Source organism: Empidonax traillii, unplaced genomic scaffold (genome assembly GCF_003031625.1).
Source record: "Empidonax traillii isolate 1590-97213 ecotype Southwest subspecies unplaced genomic scaffold, ASM303162v1 scaffold653:size358915, whole genome shotgun sequence".
In the NCBI taxonomy this organism is placed as follows: Eukaryota; Metazoa; Chordata; class Aves; order Passeriformes; family Tyrannidae; genus Empidonax; species Empidonax traillii.
The window spans coordinates 96766-121622 of NW_020955846.1; the positions used below are offsets into that span (position 1 = coordinate 96766).

The 24857-nt window shown below is 38.3% G+C and overlaps 1 protein-coding gene across 4 annotated transcripts in view; it reads left to right on the forward strand.

The window, feature by feature from the left end:
* Nucleotides 1-2453: 2453 nt before the first annotated feature.
* Nucleotides 2454-24857, forward strand: part of RASGRP3 (RAS guanyl releasing protein 3) — a 59629-nt gene continuing 37225 nt past the window's right edge. For 3 of the 4 annotated variants that reach the window (XM_027899285.1, XM_027899284.1, XM_027899282.1), the window contains exon 1: nt 13572-13681. The gene's annotated coding sequence lies outside the window, so the exon portion shown is untranslated. Of the gene's footprint in view, nt 2622-13571; nt 13682-24857 lie in introns of those variants that run through there. The other variant, XM_027899283.1, reaches the window with a different exon arrangement.

The following is a 24857-nucleotide window of genomic DNA, read 5'->3' on the forward strand; positions in this document are numbered from 1 at the left end:
GCGAAAAACTTTGCACAGTGGGTCAGAATTTCTTCCAGTGTGGAAAGTCAGACAGAGGGTAAAAATTCTGCTTTAACCTGTATTCTATTTTTAATCTTTAGGGGTATTTTGAATGACATTGAGAAAAGATGTGTGTGATGAAAGAAAGGCTACCAGCAAAATCAGTGCAAGCAGGTTCATGCCACTGGGCCCTACTGGCACTGGGGCTGACACAAGGCAAGCAGCTATTCAAGACTAAGCCTCTCCAGGGCGCTGGCAGTGCTTGGTGCTAACAGCACACAGAGAATGTGTGATGCAAATTTAAGTCTGTAACCACTAGTAACTCACTGAGAGGATTTAAGATTTCAACTAAACTACATTTGAATAAAGGTATGCACAAATGAACTAGTGCTAAGCGGCTTTGCATTTCAGTGCTGTTATGCTGCAGAGATCAACTTTGCAGAAACAGACTTAGTAAGGTCTATTCCACAGGTGTTCCATAATAGTTCAATTAACTTTAACACATTGCCACTCCTTTGGCCTTGGTCTAAGGTTTGAAAGAGCCAGAAAGACTGAAACTTGCCTTCAGTCATCTCCATGACGGAATCTTTTAAGCAAAATCTGGTTCCATGTTTCAGCTGAAGTCGGTATTTGATTCACTGTTCACTACAATTATACTTCTCTTTATCAAATTTGTAGTACATGATCTGGAAAAATCAGTATCTTCCTAAGATTTTAAACTTTAATTAATAACACAAGAAAAAATATCTTAAATATCGTAACTTCCTTCTATAAACCAAACCATTGATTTTGAAAGGAGTTTTGCTTGGAGCATTGCATTTTGATTTTAACTTTTTTTAAAAAGCACTTTCAAGGAAAATCTTGATCTTGAGTTCTTACTAGTTTTCAAAAAAATTGACAACAATGTTTATTCCACCACTAGCATGTCTCTTCTTTTTTTCATAAGCAATCACATTCTTGTCATGACAGACAGGATCTTTGCAAAGTTCTCAGCAAGGCAGGCACTTTCCTGAAGGTGCTCTTGACTTTCATATAATGTGCTCTGACATCACGGAGTCTACCAAACGTTAACACAGATTTTATAATTCATACATAAACCACTATACTAGCTAATAATAAGAATAATTTCCTAGATAATAGGATTGAAACAAAAGGTTTAATGTTCTCCAAATTCCTTAAATGCCACAGGTCTCACCACTTTCAGCATAACCCCTTATGTGTATAATTCACATACAAAGTTCAAAGAGAAGAAAAATTATTTGTCCACAGAGCAACATCTATTAAGCCTCTACCTTCCCACTAAAATAATCACCAATCTCAAATCATGCATTAGAGTCTTCAGTAAGCACTGCTATTCTATCATGAAACTACCACTATAAAGACCAGCAGAAAGGTTTTTAACAACAATTTACTTTATCTGTATAAAGTGAAGGAAAGGCATGTACCTCAGACAGTGGAAAATGTAGGGAGGGGGGAAAGAGATAAAGAGGCAAGTAAGTACCATACTGTATTCTCATCTTGACTGAGTATAATGTGAAAATGGCTAATTTCTTTTTTCAAGCTTGACAGAGCCTTGGAAGCTTGATAGGTATTTTTAAAACTACTAAGATGAAAATAATTAAATTGGAAAGTTCTGATTAAAAAAAAATCAAAATAATTAATTTCATTTCTCAAATTAATTCATAAAATATATTTGAGGATTTTGGTGTAGTTGCAATTCAGGAGCTATAGCTGCACAATCATCCTCATGGAATACATGCATGGCAATCCTGTTCCCCTGCATGTAAGCACACTTAATTTGCTTAAACACTTCCAGTCTGCAGGGTAATTTTCACTAAGGAAGAAAGTACTCAGATGAAATGATGATTCATAGACTTTAAATATCAATCTTAAGCAAGAAATATTTGCACCTCCTGTAAGACATATTTCGTCTTCTTAAAACATGTTAGCCACCTTTGTCCTCTTTTCTAAGTTAAAGGATATCTTTGGTCCCACTCTCCAGTTTCAAATATATTCAAATATGTAATCAAAATTGAATACTTAAAGGAAGTAATAATTACTCAAGAGACTAAGACTTATTGCTACCCTGTCTTCTCATTTTTTGTAGAGTACAGAAGATGACATCCTAGCATGTTTCTGAACAAGTATTTTCCTCATGCAAAGAGAACTGTATCTGCAGAGCAATCTTTCTAAATTCTTTTACATATATTAGTGGGGAAGGGCAAACAACCCTAAGATCTTTCCTTTGTTTAAATGCATTTCCTGCCTTCCTTGCTGCTATAGACTGTGTTGTGGCAGTCCTATTTATAGTCCAAAGAAAGGAAAAAGCACCACTGGAGGCAGGAAAACTAAGTTGGGAAAGAATAGAAGGAAGTGTGGTTGCCATTTAGCCAAACAATCTAGAACTAATTGAGCTCAAAAGAGCCCCAGCCTCAGTGAAGCTGCTGGGAGTGAACAGAGCACAGCCCTGCTTCTCTCTTCAGGGCCCTGCCAGGGCTGCTGAGCATGAGAGTCATGTCCAGGACACTGCTGGGCAGCAAATAACCTCAGCATCTCAACACTGTGAGAAGAACCCTTTCAAAAAAGGAGTGTGCTGAAAGTTGGATACCTATCTAATTAAGGTAAGTGTCTCCTTCTGGTGTTTCTGCTTGCTGCATGCTCCAGGTCTTTTCAACCTGGTAAATGAAAAAAAAAAAAAAAAAAAAAGCTTTGGAGAAGGAATGGCGTCTGACTTTTAGATAAATGTTTGGTAGGATGTCTGATTTTTAGATAAATAAATCTGAATTCAGTTACAGATTCCTCAGAACTTTTCTTAAGCAAAAGAAGCTTTTGTCATACATCCATAACATAATTTTGCTGATTTTCTCCTGTTGTGTTCATTTTATAATCTGTGATTAAGTACTAGAGAAATGTTGATGGTAATTATATGCCCTGAAGGAAAATATAAAGTCAACACTGCATTAGGTTAAAGATATAGATTTAAAAGCAGAGTAAGGGAGAAGTACGTGTAATATATATTTATGTATATAATCTATAATGGAATAATTTAGTCTTATGAGGTACATTTGAAGGTAGGGACTTAGCCAGAATTAAAGCACAAGAAAGTTTCCATAGCGTTAGAATTTATTATGGCAAGTAATTTCTGTGTGTGTGCATGTATGTACATAAAAATATACTATGCATAGATACCCATGCACATTGTTGTTTTTTGCATTGCTATACTATGTCTTGCCATTGTGAGGTCTAATTTAAACTGACAATACAATGTGAGTGGAAACTTTTAATCTCCTTATTTTCAGATAACATGCAGAGTTATACTATCATGACTGCATGTGTAAAAAGCTCCATTTTAAGACAGATCAGTGTATAGAGACTATATTAATTCACTGAGTTATCATCAACAAGACAGATTTTTAAGAGGGAATCATTAAGTTTGTGTTTGATTTCTTCTATTTCCAACATGTTCTTTGCATTCTAACAGAGAAAATGCTCTTGGGGTTTGAAGGCAAGAGAATAGAATCTGTAGTATACTAGAATCAAGGTTTCATCATGCTAATTCTATCTTTGAATGATCTATGAGAATAAACTTTGTATTAGTCTCATTTGTGTTAACACATTACCTCTAAGCATATGCCATTCAGATTATTCATTTGTTATTCAGATGTTGTTTAGTATTAGTGGTTTATGGTAAAAACTTGCTGGTGACTAAAAAAGGAAGTGTGATGTGTTGTTATTCTACTGTATCCCCATAGGATACTATTATGTTTAGAGTCTGCTATTGTGACGATAGCAAGGCAGGATGTCACCCATGTAGGTGAAAAGCTGTGATAGGACAATTGTAAACAGCAGCAGTCAGCTGAAAATCTGATCCAGGGAGGTGCCAAGTAGCAATTCCAATGAAGCAGATGTTAGTCCATGCCCATGGAAAGGATCGGGCCTTTCTTTGTCTGATTTCAAAATACTCAATTATTTACAGTAATTCTCCTTTCTAGGAGGTTATAAGCCTGTTCTTGTGAAGAATAAAACACCCGTAATGGTAGTAAAACTAGAAGCTTGTACAGGTGTTTGCAAGAGAAAGCTCTTCAGGCTTCAATTTCAGTAACTAGCATAGTATGCTCTCCTACAGGTAACATTTCTTGCTTTCAATTTCAGTAACTGATTTCTCTGCACAAAAGACTGACCACAAACAAACAAACAAAAATTTTTTTAATGTAAAAATTTAAATTAAACTAGGTAACCACCATTTTACTAGATGAGCTTTTGTAAAACTCATAGGCTGGAGGGAAGAAACGGAGGCAAATCTGCAGATAAATACCCAAGCAAAGAAGCATTTCAATTGCTAGTGTTAAATAAATACAATCCTTCCATGAGATATCAGTTGCACAGCAACTGCAGTACAACTCAGCACTATAACATTCAGATTTATTCAGGTCAGCTGCACTCACCACATTATTTTAAAGCCTGGTATCACTGCATGAATGTAGCAAAACAGAGACCATTTTTTAGCTATAAGGAGAAGATCATTTTCAAATCAGCCAGTTACGATGTAATTATAGAGGAAGAGGTGATCAGAAAATATACTGATGCACTTGAACATTTACCTGTGGAAAAGATATTATAGGTAGTACTCAATAAATTCCTATTAATAAACATACACATAAAATTATGTTTCTGAACTTCAAGAGTTCACATGTTCATGAGCTAAAAGTTTGCAAACTGAGAGTTTTTTCCTGTTCATTTCAGAAGGCCTTAGAATGAAATTTACACCCCTACACCTTATAAAATCTTACCACCTGCAAGGGCCTAACTACTCTGCAGGAGATTCTTTCTATATAAATGCTTTTGACTGTTCACAAGTACTAACAGGGTTGCAATTATTAAAGCTCCGAGCTAAAAATTAAATACAAGAATTTGATATACCAGAAGGAAGCTGAGGTTCACAGGCTTCCTACCCCGACATTATTTTGCCAGGTGATATAAAGAAGTCTAGGGTTGTCAAATAAATACCTCAGTCAACTGTCACTACTAGGTGAACAGCATGGGTTTCTGGTTCCAGGAAAGCTGACTGACTTAAAGAAAAATCACATGACTTAAAAAATGCACTTTCGGTGACAAGCCATGCCATGCTTTCATGCAAAGCTGGCTCAGGTTTAGTAAGATTTATTAGTCCTCATGCAATTGCTCCACTGTAAGCATCTTAATTTCTCCCTGAGCCCCTATTACACTTTACCAGATCCTCTTACAAGGAAGCCTTGTGCTCCAAGTCACAGTTAGGCCTGCTAACATTACAGGAAAAAAAGAAATTTAGAAATGTGTCTGTTTGGGGCAGTCAATGCAAGTACAGTCTACAGTTGTCTCACTCAAAAAGCTGAATTAGGGGAGAGGGAACATAAAAAGAAACCCAGTTAGAACACATTCAGAAATCAACATTCAATATTGGACAGCATCAAAATAGTTCTACAAAGAGAAGCAGCTGCTCAACACAACAGAAGTATTAGTGCTAAAACATCATTTCTTTGATAATGTCTAAAACACCCGGCTCATATAACTATGTGCTGAATAACATCCTGACTCATGCAAGTGTTTATGCAGGTGCTTAAATTTAGGCATATGAGTAGACCCATTGATTTCAAGCAAAATTATTTCAACAGGCTGATAAAATTTAAAGCCCGGCAGAGTGATTAGATCATCTAGTCTGACTTCAAACCCAGCATATTAATTCTACCATTCCTCTTATCCAAAACCCAAAAGCTTGTCTGCTTACAACAGAACAATATGGATGTATTATGTTCAAGATCAAAGTCAAGGGGAAGATCATGATGTTCTGCACGCATGAGTAGCGACCCACGGCAAGTGAGAATTGTTCAAGTTGACACAAATCCCTTACCTCGAATGGGAATTAGATGTTGCACAGGCTTTGAACCAACTTACTGCAGAAGGGTGAAGGTCAATGTGTGTGTGCAAGATAGACTGTTTCTCCCAAAAATCTGTGTGCTATCAGAAAAAGCCATTAACTTTACTTTGATTTCTTTCCTACTCTTCTAGTGGACTAGAAGAGTACTGTTGTATAAGCAAGAATGAATAAAAGAGCTGCTTTAAAATCAAGCTTTATGGCAAAGTGCAGTTATATTTTTTGCCTTAATTTCTGTCATTTCCCAAAGACCATGTGCAAACTGTGGTACAAAATAAGGAGCTATTGTTCAGAAGCAGATGAAAAACAGATATGTTAACCAAATGGAGACATACAGCAAAAATTAATTTGTCAAATCTCTTATCATCAGTTGATAAGAGTTTAGACAGTTTAAAAGGCTTACTATTTGAACAACAGACAAGAGAAAAAATGGGAGACTTGACCTGGGGCCTCCTTTACAAGGATCAGTTAGAGAGGGTTTATATTGCATGAACACACAGCAGCAGAACAGTGCTGTTGACGAATACCTACGACACACAGTCATAATAATAAACAAAGAGGGGGAGAACAAGAAAGGCTGTCTTGGAGTTCAAGTCCGCCTTGTTAGTAACCATGTAGGTATCTTCGTGTCTTGGGTTAGCACAAAAAAGACGTTGGCTATGAGAAGTATTTTTATCTTCTTCCTATTTACTCTGAGTTTCAGGGTTGGTAATCTCCTTGCTACTTGGTATAGTATTTCCCGGGAAGCAGAGGGGTACCCCAGGGGAAGAAGCCTGTCCCGGCTTACCATAGGAGGGGAAAATGGCAAACACTGTATCTCACGTAGAAGTAGATTCAGTTCTCAGCTCTTCTGTAAACTTACTGCAGCAATTTGTTCTCATTTCTACACTGGATATCATCTCTGAAAGGATCCTTCCCAACCACCTGTTTAGTCATGGTTGCAGATCCATTTATCACAATGGTTCCCAAACAGACTGTGTGAACTCAGGCACCTGCACAATGCAAAACACAATCTTGCTGTAACAGTTCTGCAGTGCAGGACCACACACCTCCTAGAGAGTGAAAATGCAAAGTGGCCAGTCTGTTGCCAATATTGCGATGAACTTATGCCACGTGGTCATGACAGCACAAATATAGTAAATAGCCAGAGTTGTTACAGTGTGATACAAAGCGTTGTGGGCAGTCTGCTCTATCAGGGTGGTTCAACCATGTGCCCAGTAACTCAAGGGGGAAAACCAGGGGCAGGAGTTTAAAGTCAAGCTAACAGGTCTGGCATTGTCTTGCTAATTAATTGATGACGGTTTACATTATGAAGCTGTAGGTCACTTGAGTTAGCATGAAAATTAATAGGTACAGCATCTCTGTTCAGACAGCTCAGTATTCTTGGAATCCTTTATATTCTAACACCTTTATTTTTCCACCATGGTACTTCATTGTTATTTTGGATTATTACCATAGCACGATTATCTTAGGAGGATGGAGACAAAGATAAGTCTTCAAAGATCAGCTGGCTCATTACTAAAGGGAAAAGGAAAACTTAAATAGCATTCAATCTCAACTGAACTACAAAATATTCTCTGTAATTTTAGAAATGGGAAGAGGCAAGTGAGTGGATCAATGCTGAGTTCTGCCAAGCTGCTTGACCTCCCAGTCATAGATGATCTCTTCTTTTTCTCTTTAAACAAGGAACTTTTATACTGCCTTCATATGATGGTGTGGATTTATACTGCAACACAGCCTATATTTCCAGCACATCATTCTATTACAGTTCTATTCATTCGGATCTATACTATTAAAGTAAAAAGGTAATCATCTTAGGCAATATTTAAAACCAGAAATAAGATGAAAAGGCAGGATAATGTCCTCATATCATTAAGAGACATGAAACTGGAACTAACAACAGAGAAAGGCCCAGATTCAAACAAGTGTAATAAATCCAGCAGTTATATATAGAGACCTTGGCCCCAAGGGGCTCTGTCATACAAAAATATTAAGTGTTCTGACTATAATAAGCAAATCTCCTCACAACTAATGAGCATGGAAGCAATAGCTTCTCACTCATCTTTGGACTGGGTACTTCATAGAGTACACAGAGAGCACAGATGGATCCAAATTCACTCATCTCACAGTAAGCTTGGAAGCACAATCCCTGGGACCTCTGCACGCAATCAGATTTCAGACAGGCTGCTTGATAACAGTCAAACTGATAAATATTCTGTGTATTGGACTTAGTGGAGATCCTGCCTGACATTTCCATGAGGTTATGCGTTTGTGATCTGTGCCTCATTTTAGAGTGCAAACACAAGCCTAAAGTGTATCCTACAAGAGAGCAGTGCATTAATTTTTAATATTTTGATGGAAACTGTTAAAAAAAAAGTTCTTTTTTCTTTTTTTTTCTAGAGAGAGGAAGGAAGCGGGCTTGGTTTTTTGCTTCTTTCTAGGTCTTTTACTAGACTCCATTGTTTTCACTCTTGTAATTTCAATGCAAATGCTCTACATCAAGCTGCAATGTGGAATGTATTGCTACAGGCTGATACTCAGATACTCAGTATCAGCTTGTGCTGCCTCACTGAGAAAAGACTCACTGATTCAAGAACCACTGTGATATCAGTGGTGACAACACGTTCATCAAAATTAACAAATTGAAAAAACATTTTTTACTATTTTTGTGTAATGAAAACTTGGCAGAATAGTATTCTCTCTGATGTAAGTTTTGAGTGAAAATCATACTCAGAGATGATTTATATGACAAACTGAATGCAGTTGAACTTACAAGAGAGATGAGTAAAATACAGATATCTAGGTACTTGCTGTAAAACAGAAATCAATCCATTATAAAAGATATGTTCACTGACTTGAAAACTTTCTGTGCAACTATCATTTCACTTATGAGAAAAGGTGTAATGAAGAGCTCTGAAAAAAAAAGCTGATATCATACCCTTGGTCACTTGCACAAATTTGCACCAACTGTGGAAAAACACATACTTCCTGGAGATTTTTAAATGGTAAATGAATTATACTGGTTAGTTCAAACTTACCAGATGCAGAAAAGACAAAAAAACTGAGAGCCTCTGTACATTTAATATTGCAGCAATGCCTCCTCCTTGTCACTCACAGTGAGGATGGCTGGAGAAAGTCAGGGAATAAATCTCTTCTAAATGCTCATGTCTGTTTAGAAATCTTCAACTTCAGACCAATCAAGACAGTATTGGATAAAACATCCTTTATGACAGATCTGGTTTTGTGTTTAGCGGTGATACTGCATCTAGGTCTAGAGTTACAGGAAGACACTCTTCAAGCTCTGTTTCTGAAATAAGCATGTCCACCCTATGGAATATAACTGCTCAATCTACTTGGTAATAGACAGCAAATGACTTTTGTTGCTTTGTTTTTCTGGATCTTTTTTAAACAATCATCAGTGTATTGTTACTGCCACAGAAGAGGTCCTTAGCAGCTGCTTTGACTGCATGGTGCAATTTAACCCTATGTCTTAGTAAAGGAGATGCCACTACCCTTTAATATTCGTGGTGCAGAATAACTTGTATTTGTCAGTCCACCTCTGTACTTCAAGGTGAAACAAAACCAAGTAAAGGGAGCCGGAAATAAAAATCAGTGTAGTCTTACAATAACAGTAACAATTTTGATAATTAAAATTTCTTACAAATGTTGGTGTAAGGAAGAAACTATAACTTTCCAGCTTCTCTATGAACACATAGGCTCCACCTATTTCATATAATTGCTGATATAAAGGAAGGACTGATTTCGAGTGTCATACTTAGGGATGCCCTAATTTGATAACTTATCTTAGCTCTTGTTTTCTTAGCTATAACACGACTATAGGGTGTACCCTTAAGTATGAAAGGGGAGGAGGTACTCTGTGCATTTGCAGTACTCCTGTGCCCCCTAGAGCATTATACTGAAGAATTTGGGGTTGGCTTACATTGCAAAGGATGTAACACAGCCTATGGATGTTTAAAACTGATTTAATGCAATGTAAGTTTGAAAGTCTTACATGCAGTATTTTCGGCAAAATTTCCTATCTCATATGCCCCTATATGTCCTTTAGCTGGCAGCTTTGTGTGTGAGCTGTTGGACTATTTATAGCAGCCCTTTTAATTGCACTTAGGTATTTATAAAACATCCTGTCTGGTGAAGGTTTCCATGATCTGCTTTCATTCACTTGTGCTGATAATGGAGGCTATATAATATCTGGGGCAGTGAGGTAGACCAGCAAACCAGGCAGTTTGTCTGTTAGTTATGGGTTCCATATATTCTAAAAGGTTGATGCCGAATTGCAATGTAGCCATTTAGGAAACAAATGTACTACAGACTTGCAGTAAGTTTAACCTGATATTTTTGTCCCCCGAGAGTCTTAACTCTTGTTACATAAAATCCAGAAGAATATATTAACAGAAAAAAGACATTTTCAGAGAACCCACAAAACAATCATCCACATTTGCCATATGCCAAAAATAACTCCATAGTCCAAAAATCTGCACAGTATCAAAGCACTAATGTTGAGATGGGCTCTCTATAAGTGATCAATTTATAAATGAATACACCTACTCTTAATTAAATGACACGTAAGCACGACATAGCAAAGTTTTTGTCATAGAGAAAATGCCACCTGATAGGTGTAAGAACACCTTTAATTCATTATGTCTGTATTAACTACCTTATCTTCTTTTGTATGTTGATATTTCTTCAAATAAGGAAAGAACAACAACAACAAACAAATTTTTAAAAAAAAAAAAAAAAACACACCACAAAACTTTTGAGACCTTCATTTTCAGGACTTATATCCAAATTAGTTCTTTGTTCTGTCTCCTGATGGCTTAAAACTGTCTGTCTAGCATGAGGATAGATAAACTTCTTCCCACATAAACCGCAATCAGTTTATGGCATTTTTTACTGAACCATAAAAAATAATTAATTTGTCTACTCATTTCGGGAAGTACAAAGGCTCCTTTTCTTTTTAGGGAATGTATCCCAAGTTGTTTGTGGAACACTGCCATTCGGTCATTAGCATCAAATTATGTTCCTATATGGAACATGACTACCAAATAAAAACAAGACAGCTATTCAGTGCAGACTGATGACATTGTACCGTGTGCTATCTCAAATGGCCCAGGTACTAGCAGTATTTAATCAATTTTATTAAAGGGTCCTGATAAATTTAAAAGAGTGCAGTTGATATTGCATTTTCAGAGAAATAGATGAAGTAATAGAAATGGTATTGGTGGACTGGCAGAATATTGTGGAATGCATTTCAATCATGTTTTCTTCAGTATCAGAAGGAAGTAATTTTGTAACAAAACTTGTAAAGAAATTCAGGAATAATTTTAAAGCCACATATAAAGTTCTGTTACCCTTGATCTCCATGCCTTTTACAGGAAATGAAATGGCATTTATCAAAGATAACTCATTTGGTCAATGAGCAGTGCCCTAAAGCACAATAAGTGCCTTCTCCTTTCTCTGAGCAAGGCTGGGTGTTTACACCCAGCTCTGTGAGCAGCCGTCCATGCCCAGGGTCTGCTCGAGCTTCCAACTCTGTTCTGCCGGGGCAGCTCTCAGTCCCTCTTTGGAATTAGCTTCCCTCTAGTGACCTAAACTTAAATTAAGTCGTTCCTCATGGTGTTATTTCTCATTTTAAAATTTTTAGTTTTTACAACCTCCTCCTTTAAAGCCCCTTCAGTAGTTCTGCCGGCCCCAGGGTCCCAGCACCCCACAGCCCGTGACACTCTATTTGGAGCTTCCCAGGACAGCCATGAGGAGCAGCCTGTTGACATCTTGCCCTGCAGTCTGTGCCCCATGACAAAATGGACCTGGACACCTGCAGCAAACATCTGCTATTTCCCAGGCGTTCCTCCTCCCTCTGCACTGACCCACTTCCCCACAGAGAATGGATGCTGGGCATTGTGCTGAGCTCAAGCCCCTCAAGCAGCAGCCCCCACCTCGGGACCCCAAGGTGAGGGTTCTGAGGTGGCTGCAGTGGGGACCTGGGGGCTGCTGGGGCTGCTGTGGGTCTGGCCATGGCACTTGGGACCCCCTCACCTCTCAGGATGCCAACGAGCCCCTCCAGTGAGCTGGGTACATCTGTGACTGGCTGGGTTGTGAGAGCCCACATGACATGGGAAGTTTGTCCTATGAAAACTTGTTTCACTGGAGTACTGAGAAACAGGAGAAGCCTGCAAAGGCAGGCATGGGTAATTAGCATGAGGGCTTCTTCCCTGCTCCAGGCTATGCTGGCAGCGCTGGTGGCTGCATGGTTTTGTAAGCGTGTGGCAGTTTATATAATATGAAGAGCCGGGTAAGGTCAGAGGAAGCAACCTGAGTTACCCTTTGTTGCTGCAGCCCTCATCTTCAGAGATTTGCAGGCTTTCATCAGATTCCGACAAGCGTGCCACCTAGATATGACATTTTAACAATTTTAACAACAGGCACCTGGCTTTGGGCAATTCCTGTTCAAATCTAAGTTGCAGCACTAACTATTGGTCACTCTGTATTTCAGAAAAATACCCTTTGTAATCCAAACTGTGCAGTCTTGCAAGATCTGGATTGCTTACCAAACAATAAAATACAATTACTACATCCTATGCTGAGGTATGACAATTGGCTGTGTCCTGTCAGTCTTTCCAATTTAAAGTACTGCTAGACTTTCAGTGTGGTACATCCTATATGTGGAATGGGAATTTAAGAAATTCAGAAAATTATGTTTTGCACCTCACCCTTAAAATCCCACTGACTGCATGCCTTTATTCTTAAATACCTAAATATCTTTAAATATGTGACCAAGTTAAAGGGAATTAGGCATTGAGTTGCAGCTGAATTTCAGTAATGTATGACCCTGGAAAATTCCATCAAAATCTGTTCCTTTCTTGACTTCTGTATTTCTCCTTCATTTGCCCTACATCTGGGAACATGGGGATAAGAATGCTTTTGTTTTCCATTTTGCTCTCTCTGTTTACTCTAATAGTCCCCACCTCAAAAGGTCTATATCACATTCTGACTATACAATGCCTGTCCCATGCTGTAAAAATGCTAGATAAGCATATCAAAATGATCTCCAATAGTAATAAAGTACTCATCACTCTACTGTCCAAACACAAAAGGTAGTGATGTTGCCCCTTAAGTACAACTAATCCCCCAAAGTGGGATTGTTCACATATTTTTCATGATCTGTGGAGTAGTCTAGTCTTAAAGACATTTCGAATGCCACAGTATTTTAAATTGTCCTGGTCCCGAGGTTTAAGGATTTTTAGGTTTAAATTCCTGCATTTGAACACAGCACAATGTGAAGACAGAAAGAAACCTGAAGTAATCAACAGGGATGTGTTTAACTTTCCATTTGTGCTGCCCCTACCGTCGTTTAAGGCTTATCTACATTTGGTGTTGGTCGGCTAAAAAAAAAAAAAAAAAAAAAAAAAAAAAAAAAAAAAAAAAAAAAAAAAAAAAAAAAAAAAAAAAAAATCCCAAAGTGAAAAAACACTAAAAAACACTCAGAAGTTATGGAGCACATAGTACCATGTTCCAGTCAAATGCTTTAGCAAAGGCTGCTGTTATGAAAAGGATTTTCTAACAGGGGGAATAATGATCTTCAGATTCTAACCTCCTGGCACGGCAGTGAGATTTATCAGGAGGGGCATGTGACTAGTTAAGACACACAGCCCCAGCTTGAAGGAAACAGCTGCTCATTTCATGCTTTAGCACTTGGCAGCTGGACAAGGAAGGGTGATGTTTGCGTTGAATACCTCTGCAGAACCAAGCACAGTAAGTGATTTTCCCCTTTTTTTGATTTTTTTTTTCCTTAACTGCCACTGCTTTCCTACTTTCATCCTAGACCTTTCATAAAAACACTTAAGGGTGAGACATATTTTTGAAACTTCATTGATGAGCAGTCATTCATGATCAGAATGCCTATATTTTTCTGACCTGTGATTAACAACAGCATTGTTTTTGCCCTTGCAGGAACAAGGCAGGTATGTGTTTTGTCCTTATACTAGCCAGGTAGGGAAAATGGTGCTTATTTACTCAGATGATGGAGTGAGAAGGTTGTTTATGATGCCTGTATTTTCCTTTCTCCATAGGTAGTGATATAACTTGAGTATAGAGCAATTTCAGTGTTTGGCTTAAAAGAATGCATGTAAGGAACTGACAGAGGTACTTCCTCAAAATAGTGTCATCAGTCTGAACAAAGCTGGTTGTGACTGGTTACTTTTTGGGGGTGAATGCAGAGATTTTTTTTGGAAAGAAAAAGGTAGAAGCAGAGAAATACAGGAAGGCAGTGAAGATGCACTGATTAGGATATTATTGAGTCATTCTGGATGATAATGCGTAATTAGATCATGAAGATTGAAAAAATCCTCCCTAAAACCAGAGACTGAGTCTCCTACATATCTCCAAGTTCTTAATTAAATTTATTTTTGGAGATTTGCATTTTTTTGTGTTTTTGTTTCATGAATGATTGATTACCCCGTCTGATAATTTTTGACTGTTACAGTCTGAAGTCTTCTTTTAAAATTGGAGTATAGGATACATCAAAAGGAACTTTTGATCAATTATTTACGTAGAGATGAATTAGGGTTTTTTGGACAAAGACTTATGAAGAATGCAAACAAATGAAGGAATAATGGATCTTGGTATGTGATGAGACTGAGGGATGCCAGGTGCTTTGGGGAAGGTTAAAGTGAGGCAGAGATAGAGAGCAGAGGGGTCCTGTTAAAGAAGGGTCAGGCATAAACACTGACAGGCTGCATGCAGTTCCTCCTTTAAAGGTGGGGAGAGTAAACTTTATTCAAAGACTTCTCACATAAGAAAGGGAAACACTATTTCTCCCTGAAAAATACTATTTTTCTTTTAAACTGTAGTTTATGGCGTTGCCAGTTAATTGGAAATTTTATAGGTAAGTGTCAACAGTTTCAAGTGATCAAAAAAGCTAGAAGTCAGCCTGGCTTCCTGCCTGTTTGTGTCTCCAAGGGTAGAGTACCTTCAAACCAAGAGCTGAAGCACTATCAGTTATGGTTACTCTGCAGCTCTCCCACACAGATACCATGCAACATCATGAATGGAGCAGGTTGCCAGGTCCTGAGGTGCCTGGCTTTGTGCTCAGGAACCCCTATTCCCCTGGGAACCTCGGCTGTGGTGGGGCCCCTCCAACCTGTCTACATCTCCATTCCATGTGGAGCAGGGAGAATAACTGGTCCACTGTTGCTTTTTATTCTGATCCCAGAGTAAGTTTGGGTTTTTTTTCAGAATACTAGTCATTCTGCATTTTGAGTAAGACTATGCCACAGTGTGCTTGTTTCCAGACACTGTACTTTGTATTTGTAATGAGTGTTCTCAGTTAAACAAACAGTCCAGTCAGATGAAAAGGGCTGCTGAAGGACCTTGCTTTGAAACTAAAATAAACCACAAATCCACCAGAAAAGAGATGTGAGTTCGATCTGTTCCTGCTGTGACTTCTTCTTCCCTGTCTCTGGAACAACTGCTGTGCCAGTGTTGGTGCAAAAGGTTGATGTAAAGCCATATGGTTCTGCACCACCTGGATTATGAGCTGGCTCATACGTATCTCTTGTGCAGCTGATTTTGTTCTCAGGCAGCTGTGGAAACTAAGTGTGGTATAAAAGGGGCGAAGAGGTGATTACATAGTAAACGCTAGATAACTGCACTGCTGAGTTTGTCTTCAGGTAATAATGTCTGAAAACACGTTGTCACAGTGGTAACTAAACTGTCTCAAAGATATGAGGTGGAAGAGCTTAGTTTTGTGCCTCTCTGCTCTTGATTATTAAGGTCACTTACAACCAAGGAGAAAACCTCATCACTGGGATCTGAAAAGTTTAAGATAAACAAGGCTGCTTTTATTTACAGCCTCCAGCTGTCATTACTGCATCTAATTTTGAATGAAATTCAAGACTCATGACTAGACTTTTAAATCCTCTGTCCATAACATAAACATCAACATTAAAGATTTTCAAGGGTGCAATTGTTTCAATCCTTATCACAAACCTGTTTTGGTGGGGATATTCTGTTAAACACAGAGAGTATTTTGAGAAATGAGAGCATTGCAGTCTTCAGGCTCTCCTCACTTTTTGGATGCTCTCATTAATTCCAACTGCAACATCTGTTACTGCAGCAACAGTCATGGAACACTACTGGGGCACACACTGATTTTGCATTTGAGCAAAAGACACAGCCTATGTACCACTACTCTTTTATATTATTTTACAATGTCCTTATCTCATAAAAACACGTGCTCAGCTTTTGAATATACATCCCCATTACGTTCATGTAAGTTAAGGTAGGTCTGCATAGGCATGGAGCACAACAATTAAATTTTAGCGTGCTTTATTCAGGGAAATGCTCTACCCTTGACTTTCCCATTGATGACTCTCTAGAAAGCCCAGTAAGTAACAGAAAATGTTAGTCCTGGATTTTTTTTTATTTATTACATGGCAGAGGGGATTGGGTAACACTGTGACCGCTGCTGTCCCTCTGCAGAGGCTCAATATATATCCATACCAATGAGAGCTTTGTAAGGTTCCTGTTAAATCTTTTTTCTTTATTCCAAGGAAAGGATTGGGGCAGCCTTACAGTTCTTTGAGTGGGTATATTTGTGCTCTATATCAAAACATCTGGTTGAAAAGTAGCTGCAGTTTTGCTAGCCCATCTCTCGAGTTGAAAATGCCATTATACAGAGGAGCCACTCCCAGGATGTTCCTGAATAAAGAGAGGAAACTACTTTTAAAAATACTGTAAGTGTAATTTTGTGGGTTTCTTTTTTTCCTAAGCTGTCCAGGCCTGACTACAGTACATTTGTACAGGTACTCTAAACAACTTGCACTGAATGTTTTCTGTTAACTATTTACGGCATATTCACTTTTCACTGCTCAATTTGACAAACGTTTTCGTGTTGGTCGATTGTTATAAGTCAGGAATAGCAATGTTTTATACCTGAGTGTTTGAATAAAAAGTCTGAAACAAATTCACAGGTCTTCTGGGTTTTGCTCTTCATTGATTTTTCTATTCAACGTGAATAGCCAGTGCAGTAGTTCTTTTTCATTAAATGTTTGCTTATAACATATCTAAAAAAACACCTGACCACCAGATTAGAGATATTGCTACAAGGGAGAACTTTTCTCTTGTAGTAAAGGTAAACAAATATCAGCCACAAGAGTGGCAATATCAGCAAAACAGATTTTGTGAGGCTGGTTCAAATACAAAGACTAATCCTACAAAGACTAATCGCTATTTGCTGAGCTGAATTCATGAGAGGTCCCATCAGAAACTTCAGCTAACTTCTGACTGTGTACAAGGTCAGTGTCAAAATGTAGGTGTGTGGAAATACCCACAGGAGTGATATTTACAGCTCAGCAGAAAACACAATTACCCCTGAGAACTACTCTGGTTGTTTTGGTGACCATCTGCTGTCTCGCTTCTCTGAATAATTTCTCCCCTTGACCACATTCAAATAGGTGAAATGGTTTGACTCTCTCTACAGAGTACTCTCCCACCTGTGATTTATGCATATGTTCTTTACTAATGATTTGGAGTTTCTCAGGCTAGGGGAGAAGGCTTCAGCACCTCAAGAACCTGCTGGGCATAATCGTATGTGGAAAATTAGTAAAATCTGTGCTATTCTTGTTCAGATACTTTATATATTTAGTCCCCACAAACAGAAAATAACTGTATAGTCTTAAATTAACACAAAAATTTAATATTAGTGATTCAGCAGTATATCTGCTTTGGACTCTGAGAAAAATCTTAACAAGCTTAATATACAGTAGTTTATATATATATATAGACATATATATATATTGTTATATATACCAATATACTTCCAAATACAACTCCTTTCACTGCTGTTAAAACTGCCTCTCTTTTCAATCCCTTCTGTGGAGACCTGTTGCACTCAGAGCAGCAGTGGGCTTGTGTGAGAGAGACTGGAGTGCAGTGTGTGCAGGAGCAGGATATCTGAGATGAACAAGGATTTTAGATTATTCTTGAAGCATATTTTGCTCCCAATTCCTGAAACAGGTTGATGGTTTGCAATCTAGAAATCAGTCTTAGAGGCTAGAATTTAAGTAAGTCGTACGTGATATGGTCAAATAAATAGATTGAATATGACTTACACTGATTGTATCTGCGTGCTTGCTAAACATGTTGATAAAGCTGCCTTTAACACTTGACCATGCATATATTCTTTGTTGTGACGCTATGTTCTTGTTCATGTTCTTTAAAATGTAGATGTAACATCTCTCCAGCTAAAACTCTGGTCTCACTAAATTGAATTTCCTCAATCTGAAATAGCATTATTACGGATAGACTTCCATTCATAACCTGTATTTCACTTAGGCTCACCCACTTGTGGTGCTGGTAGTTGTGGCATGGGCCAGTTTTGCACTGACCCGGTGTTTGAACCCAGAGCTTGTTCGGAAATTTCTGATGTTGCTAGTGGGAAGTTAAAAAAATCAGTTTATGCAAATACATAATTGATTACCAGTGGAGAAAATTACATCAGAAGATCTTTGCTGAATTAGGGCTGGAGTCAACTTACTGTCTGGCTATATAGTAATTTTTGTCATCCAAATCAGAATAGCCATTACATTCCAGCCTTATCACACTGTTCATGAAATAGCTTCCTTAAAAGACTAAAAATAATCTCCTCTGCCAAAGATGTCTTGCCTACTTTAGCTTGCTTACTCATGTTCTGCTTTACCAAATTCATGAACACATACTTCCTGGAACAGCTGCCACCCTTCCTAAAACTCTTGGTTTCCAGGCCCTGCCCTAATGACTGTCCATGTATTTTTATCTTAAGTAGGCACTGCGGCAGGAACTAGAATTCACTTTTTTTCCCCCCTCTTCTTGAAAGAGTGCTCTTCCCTTAAATTATAGTCATGCTTTTGCTTGCTTTCTCCATGCAGACCAAAGAAACTTCACTATTTCATGTAACACTGGTGTTCTGAGGATGGTAATTCTGCTTTGTGGTTTCAGACAAGATAATGGTAGATTTGAAATCCTTCCATTACTTGGATGAGTTGATTTTGTATCTCTCATAGCTTTAAGCAGTGTTCAGAGATATTGGGAAAAGAGCTTGGGCATCACAGCTGTACCTGTCTACTACAGGCTTGACATGCTAGATGTGACTAAAAGGATGCTTAACACAGACAGAGGAGTTTCATGTGTACAGATCCCGAAAGGATTCAAAACTGACCTAAACAGGGAGCTTCTTGATGTTGCTGACTTGGACTTTAATACTGAAAATGCAGGAAGAGGTTACAAGTTCCAGACAGTCACCTTCTAAGGTGAGGAGGTGAGAAGTGAAAGGCCAGGCTGAGAATCATACTGATAGAGTCAGGCCCTAGAAGTAAAAGGGAGCCAGGATTGCAGAACTAAAATAAGAGAGGTGGTTTTCAGATTAATGTATCTTTAGTAAAGGCTCTTTTGCAATTTACTCCCTATGTGTATTTCAAAACTTGCTCCTTTTGGAATTCTTGCACTGATATAGCTGTATTGCATAAGAAATTGGTGTAAACATTGACCTAAGCATGGTTATCTGGACCTAAGCATGGTTATCTGGTATACTAGTGCTTATAGAAATATAATTTGTTCCTTTAAGTAAGCTTGAAAAGGATGGAGCTTTGAAAACTTGACTGCAGTCAGTCTTTCAATGATAAATACAGGGATGGGGAAAACAAGTCCCTAAGCCTCTATGTCAGCTTTTAAATCAAGATCTTCTCGATGCCTTCCACCCTTTAATTACCTCTTCTTACTTGACCACATTTTCCACTTCATATTAGCTTTACTACATAGCCACATGGTTAATTTTTTAACAATTATTGGAGTTTACAGATCCTTCAAAAACCTCTGATGAGCTCCTTAAATTTTATAAATATATGCTAAGCAGTAAATAGCTATGAGTTTCCTCTATTAAATGCATCCAAACAAACAGGCTTGGATGAATTTAATAAGTGTCTTTCAAGTTGCTTGGGGTGGCCTGAACTGTCCACTCCAAAGGCATTTGACTTGAACCAATCGACTGAAAGGGTTTTATCTACACAGCCAGAAGTGTACTTGGTGGAGTATGTGATTCTCAGCTGTTGCAGCTACAGCAGCTGCTCTTGTTGCTTTTCAAATAACGCTGAATCTTTGGCATACGTGAGCTTCAGAGAATTAGTGTTGTATCTTAAGACATGAGCATTGCAAACTTAACCTATGGGTTTTGGTAAGGTTTGCTTTTTTGAAGTCTTAATGTACCAATGTGTTCTGTGGTTGTGGAGGTGGAATATTTGTGTAGCTGCAACCCCGTGTTAAATATTCTTTCATACAATAAATGTATAACTACCAAAATAATACTAGCAAAATAAAGATCGAAGTTACTTGTTTGATGTATTACTTAGTAAAGCAGGAACTGTAAGATGCTTTTCCTCTTTTTTTCTTTGAAAATTTTTTTTTGCACTGCTCCTTCCCCTTTTTCAAGTTGTCATGCTGTTCTGTATATTTTTATATACAGCTGCTTCTTATGTTACTCTCCTTTTAAAGAAGGCATTTAACTTATTGGCTGCAAACTGTCTTATTGTTAGGAAGGTGTGTGGTTATTAATAAAACTCATTCTGTTCCAAAAGCTTGGATATAGGAATAAAGGAACTGTGGTGACACTGTTCTCATATCCTGTGCTCTGTAGACTTCTTGTACCGTAAACAGTTTTAGAGGTTTGCTGGGTCTTCTTACGGTTGTACTAACCAGTGTGTATTTCTCAGTAGATTGCTTAGTAAGCAAACAAGGTTTAGTCAGCTCTCTGATGGTTGCTTTGTTACCTCTGAAAAAAAAGTACAAAATCCAGTCAAACACAAACTAAAACCAGCAAATAATCTCTTTCCTGCCCTTCTCTGTTGGAGGCTTAGTATTTAAAAAACCTCTGAAATGGCATAAGAAACACTATATGACTGTGTTTAAAATACTCTCTTTGAATCATTAAGAAATCTGACACTGCCATTGTTTCGCCCATCTTCCCAAGGGAAACTCAAAAAATAACTACAGGTAAGAAACTGCTTATGTATTTTGATGTCCAGCATCTGCTGATGGAATTTTTAAAAAGAAAGATACTGACTCTCTGCTGATGTCCAGGCCGTGTTTGCACTCTGCTAGCCTGAGTCGTGAGTCGGTGACTTCTGCAGCTGCAAAACCATAGGATCACACAGGCCAGGCATCCCTGATTCATGTGATCATGCAGACAACAGCAATTAGCATGAGCTCCTAGGATCACACAGCAGGTCTATCTACTATCATGTGTGTCTGTCAGTGTTTTCTAGCATATCATTTCAATTTGCAATCTCTCTTTAAAGAGCGACTGCTCTCGAACGGGCAGCTGCCACCAGGGATTGAGAAGGGTTACTGGCCATTTGCAACTGGTCCTGCCTCCCTCCTTGTCTGGACCTATTAACAGGTCTGCAGGGAAATAGCAGTTCCATGTGAAACATTTTCTACATTCATCAAAGGGAAGACAAAGAATTATCTGATTAGAAATGCACCATGACAGCCAAATGGGAAAAGGGAGCCAAAGCTCTGTCCTGCCCCTCTGTCCTTTTAACTCTGTCTTTCTCCATCTCAGACATCCAGCTTCCCATTACTTAAGTCTCTGGAAACCTCTTCCTGCCTTTATTGTTTTGCCAGTTGCTGCCTTCAATTTACTGCACTGATAAGTACTTCCCAGGCTGTAAATGTGTGGTCGAGATATTTCTGAAGCCAACCTATGTTTGGATTGTAGTCACAGGAGGAAAAGTCAGCTGAAAAACTGCTTTCACTACACAGAGAGGCCTCTCCTCACGTGGGATAGGTATAGGTTGTGAATTCATGGGAGAGATGTGAGGTAATATAGGGGCTAACAGCGCCAAAGAAGAAAAAATAAACAGGCACTTAACCTCCCTTTTTCAAAATGTAATAGTCTTCCTTTTGGTAGATGTAACGTAACTGCAGTTGTTCTTCAGCTTGGTGAAAAGTCAGAAATCAGAAAGAGTGAGAAATCAGACATGGTCATCAATGCTGGAAATAGCAGGTAAGTAGGAAGTGTTGAATTCTCCCTACTGGTTTCTGTGAGTGCAGATAATGATTTTGTCTTACCTTGATACAACAGAGTTGCAGAGATGGACAATGAAAGAGGGAGTGTGTTTTAACCTATTTTTTTTCAGACACTTAGCTATAATCTACACTGTTTGTGTGACCAGCACAAGCCTGTAGAGCTTGGTGGGGTTGAGAAGCTCCATAGGTGTCTGGGTTTCTGTGGAATAATTATGAAAGGTGGCACAGATGTTTGCAGTGTGGCTGTCTGCCAGTGTGGACTTAGAAGGTACTGTGCCATGAATAGTTAGTCTACAGTGGGAAATTATTGGAAATTACAGAATGATATAGAGTGGAAAAGCTGCTTCTGAGGGAAAATCAGTTTGGAAGCTATTGGTTCATCAGGCTTGATATCCAGCTTACTGAATTTTCATACAAGTTACATGCTCTGATGTTGCTTCTTTGCCGAAAAATAGATTGAAAAATGGTGTGAAACTGAAAACAATGCTGACTCTTAAAACTGTCATAACTCTTGGAATATTCAACAAAGTCACTAACCAGGGACTATACTAGTATAGAAAAATTTTGGCTTAGTTCCAAATAAGACAAAATGAAATTTGTGTGCAAAAAGGTAGATCTCCAAGATGAACATATCAGAAGACCTATGTGAATAGGGCCTGGGATTTCTTACTAATCTAATTAATAAGTAAATGGGATTTTTCTAGCTTGTCTTTAAGAGAACATAGATGGCTAATGTAAATAATAATAAAATATTAAAATATTTCATAACAGAAAGATGGCAATAAATATACTGGGGTTTTGTCTTTCAGAAGTAAAGGGTTTGATATTTCCCCATACGTTTTTTAAAATAACTAAAGCCCCTGTTTTTTCTTGGGATGGTCCAGTCTCATTAAAGGCATGTAACAGTGTAACCAGTCAAGAATACATGCTGATGATAAACTGTTTTTTTCCATTGACTTGACTAGATTAACAAAGCAAACTTGCACGTGAAAGATGCTGTATGCAAGTCTATGAATAGAATAAATATAAATACATATTGCCAAGAGTTTCTCTGAAGGTTTACAGGCAGTGGTATAACTTGTAAGAGGTGTTGATGGTGTCCTGACCTGGCTTCTGAAAAAACATTGAGTTAGAGCAAGTGAACTCTTGCTGCTGTTGCTGTCCTCTCCCAATGGGTTACACTTTGCCTTTCAGGCATGTTAGAGATCTCCAGCACCAAAAATTCTTAGAAGAGCTGTATCCCCTGGTATCATGCACTTTAATCAAATGTCATATATTTGTAATTTTATTTTTGCTTTACTGGGAGTAGCAAAACAATTTTTGTGACAAATCTACTGAGAAGTATCACTGGAAGTTTTCCTTCTTTTGGAAACAACCTGAAGTCTTCCTTAGCTCACTTTTAACCTGATGCATTCTGGGCAATTGTACTACCTTGACCCATGGAAAGTGGAAGTAAACTGTCATCAGCATAGTATATGGAATAACTCAAGGATGTTTGTCCAGATTTTACTGCCATTATTAACTGGAGTTACAGAGGCAAATGCCAACCAAGTAAATATAGGAAAAAATATAGAAGTGGAATAGCACAAAGCTAAAATATGGTAGAAAACTGGTTCCAAAAAAATGCTAGAATTGCAATTGAGAATGAAACCTTTGTTGTTTTTACAAATCCAGTTATCAAGCTATCTATTATTTTAGGGGAGCTGTAAGTGTGGAAACCTAGGGGATTTTTTTTTCCCCTGTTATTTCTGAAATTATCCTGGTTATATTTCACAGAAAGAATGCTAAACAAAATGCTATCTAAGCAGCTCAAGCCTTAATCAAGTGACTTTCTGATTACTGAAAGTATTTGGTCGTGTGACTGTCCATTGGCACTCCTCATGATTTCTGAAAGCTTCTCTTTTATGTTAGGTCAGCATGTTTTGTACCCCACATGCTAATTAATGAACTTAAACAAGACATTATATGGCTCTAAGCTGACAGTTTGTGATCCGTATGAGTGGATCCATATATTTACTTGGTTTCTTACTCACAGCTCTATTCATTTAACATCTGTCCCCATAGAAATGTAGATGTTTGGGGCCTGAAATGGTTTAAAATGCCCTTCTATATTATTTGGGTGACCCACGATGACCTGAAAGTAAATAGTTAGCTCAGTGGAGCCGTCCTTCGAAATTAAGCATAGTAAAATACATTCTGAGAATTTGTAACTTCAATGCTTTTGTGCTAAGGCACAAATACTCATCCCTTAGAGGCTATATTGAATGTAAATAGCAAGGTTTGGGCAGCAGGGGGGCTACAGGCATGGCCCTGCGGCAGAGCAGATACTTCCCTGAAGAGACAGTGGCCACTGATAAGTTCTTGCCAGAGCAGATACAGCTCTGAAGGGACTGTGGCCCATAAAGGACTCGTGCTGGAGCATAGGGCAAGAGTGAGAAGGAAGGAACAGTGGAGAGAAACAGCTGGCTATTGACCCTGACCTCCTGCACTGCTTATTGTGTCACTGAAGGGACTCAGTGTAACCTGCAGCAATAACAAGGGAGAAGGACAGATGTCTGGAGTGAAGTTTAGCCTGCACTGTTTTCCAGTACAAAAATCAGTAATTGAATATTTATGTTAATTGTCAAGGAATTAAGTTTTACAGTGATTACACTGGCTTTGGGTTGGCAAATGAAACGGAATAAGTAAAACTTTACCCTGTGGAGTTTATAGAGCTGTAGAGTCACTGATTTCCCCTGTGTAGTGTCTGTTGTTAGTAAGAGGATTGGCTTTAGCCATCCACCATTAATGTGTGCTTAACCATTCCCCTGTCCTGTCCTTTTTGCAGACGTCCCACTCTGTTTAGTGTCTTTTGAAGTTGCCCTTTGCT